The sequence below is a fragment of the Sorex fumeus genome, unplaced genomic scaffold (assembly GCF_029834395.1).
Source record: "Sorex fumeus unplaced genomic scaffold, SorFum_2.1 ptg000006l, whole genome shotgun sequence".
Lineage (NCBI taxonomy): Eukaryota > Metazoa > Chordata > Mammalia > Eulipotyphla > Soricidae > Sorex > Sorex fumeus.
Genome location: NW_026606063.1, coordinates 65,334,993 through 65,337,549, shown reverse-complemented (window position 1 = coordinate 65,337,549; position 2,557 = coordinate 65,334,993). Strand labels below are relative to the sequence as shown.

The window sequence follows — 2,557 nt, the reverse complement described above, 5'->3', positions numbered from 1 at the left end:
TCTCTTGAAAGTCTCTAAACCATGTCCACTTTTGCCCTTATTTGGAAGAGCATCTATACTTTCTACTGTTCAACCAATAGAAAGAAAGACAAATTAAAACTTTCTCACTGAAATAATCATAATGAAACGACTGCAAGGAAGATTGGTCAGACATGAATTAATGTTACTAGAAGCCAATTGCCCAGCCCTAACCTACACAAACACACACTTACATGTACATGATTTCCGTAGATAAAAGCATTATACATTGTATGACTGAAATTCAAACATGAAAGATTTGTAATTGTATCTCACGGTGATTCAATATTTTTTTGAAAAAAGCATTATGTAAGGTTTATATCTCAACATATATTTTTTTCAGAGCATAGAATACTTGGATGTAACATATACTCAACAGCTATTTGATACATAAAACGGTGTGTCTTCCAAAGAGAGCTAGATTTGATGATTCCAGTAGTGTGAGTGATTACTTCAGAGAAGGTAGAAGCTAGCTTTGATCCCAGGTCAGTTTAAATAACATATTTAAGAAAATATTTTCGTATGTAAGAAAAAAATAATTCATTAATTCCTAGTAACATACTATAGAAATGATCCCTGAAAGTATAGGCTGGAGTGATAGCACAGCGGTAGGGTGTTCGCCTTACAAGCGGCCAACATGGCCGACCCGAGTTCGATTCCTCCGCCCCTCTCGGAGAGCCCGGCAAGCTACCGAGAGTGTTTGATATGCCAGACACAGTAACAACAAAGTCTCCAAAGGAGACGTTACTGGGCCCGCTCGAGCAAATCGACGATCAACGGGAGGGCCTTTTCCTTTTTACCTTTATTAATTCCTAATCCCCTCAGTGGGAAATGGAAGCCTGCATTGACTAAAGATTTCTTCTTGTTGAGGAGACAAAATATTCTTCTTTCATTTAATTCTCAAACAAGAATTAACCAAAGTCCAGAATTACCTATCTTATATGGGGGATATAAAGACAATAACAAGTAACAAATGGTCAAAGTCAAAAGAACCTGAGATCTGGTCTATAGAATTGAGCTTACCAAACATCGGGGGCTGAGATAAACAGAAGGGAACCCAGAGACAGTGATGGAGGGAAGCACACACCAGCTTGCTGGAAGATTTGGTGCTGGAACATTGCATGCATAGAACCAGATCATGGGGAATATTGCAAATCACAATGCCTCAAATTAAAGATAAGAAAAAGTCTAGGGGCTTGGATATGGTGCTAAGGTGATATGCTTTCCCTGCATGCATGGGATCTGACAACACCAAAAAAGAATATTAGCTGTGAAATTCTGCCTCTTGTTTGTTTTTTTCTTTGTTTATTTTTGTGTGGAGGCCACACGTGGTGGTGCTCAGAGATTCCTCCTGTCTCTACACTCAGGAATCACTCCTGGTAGTGCCCAGGGGGCCATATGGGGTGCCAGAGATGGAAGATTGGGTGGCTGTGTGCAAAGCAAATGTCCTACCCACTGTACTATCTCTCCAGCCCCCTCTGAAGTTTATTTCTCACAAAATTCTCACTCCATGCAAGTTAACTCACAAAAATGTAATCAACAAGTAATGTTAAGAAAAATTAAAGAATATTCACTCCATTTCTAATACCCTTAAGACAACAGAGAGTGCTATTTTACCCCAAATATAGGGTATCAAGATGACATCAACTTCCTATGGCTTTGGCTGTCTGAAGTACAGGCATTTACAGAAAATATTGCTGAATATAGACCTAGTCTTGAGATTTGTAAGGCCACTTATATATAAAAACAAAAATGGTCAGAAATGTGATTTTCTAATAAAGCAGGAGAGTAACTGAGTTCAAAGGGACTGCAAATCTGTTCCACTTCCAGACTAGCTATTGCTACTTAAGTTCAATTTTATAGTGACTTTGTGGCTATGTTTGATGGCTAAAGGATCTCAAAGCAGCTCTGTTTTTCCACTGATTCACTTTCTTTCATTTCATTTCATCATTCTGTTATTCGTTGATTGCCTCGAGCAGGCCCCAGTAACGTCTCTTTCATCCTAGCCCTGAGATTATATTCAAGGCTCTTTAGGAGAATGAGACCCATCATTGTTACTGGTATTTGGCATATTTGGTATGCCACGGGGAGTTTGCCAGACTCTGCCCTGTGGGCAGGCTACATTCGATAGCCTGCAAGTTTGTCCAAAGTAGGAATGAGATAATAAGATGTCATAAAAAGATGTCCTGATAAGAACCCGCGTGGCTTTGTCCCTCTGCCAGTACCTTCATGTGTGCAGAGAGTGGTTTCAGCATGGTAGTGGCTGGTCCTGGAGGTCTTCGGCTGCCGGAGCCCTGGTTGGGGTGGGGAGGAAAGCTCAACCCGCTCCCCTCCAAGGGACCCCGGCGAGGAACAGCCAGGCACAGGGGCAGGAGACTGACTGCACTGTTCTCGTCCGGGAGCTGGATTTTATAGTCTCTGAGTCTTGGCCGTTGATGGGATTACACGGAGCCAGGGGGCCAGGTGGTGGGTGTGACCCCCGCCTAATGGAATTTGGAGGATCTGGGTGGAGGATGCTCAACTCCAATCCGAGTAGGCT

General features: G+C 42.0%; 1 pseudogene; it reads right to left on the bottom strand.

Annotated features, from left to right (window-relative positions):
* Positions 1 to 532: 532 nt before the first annotated feature.
* Positions 533 to 610, bottom strand: LOC130038595 (uncharacterized; annotated as a pseudogene).
* Positions 611 to 2,557: the final 1,947 nt, after the last annotated feature.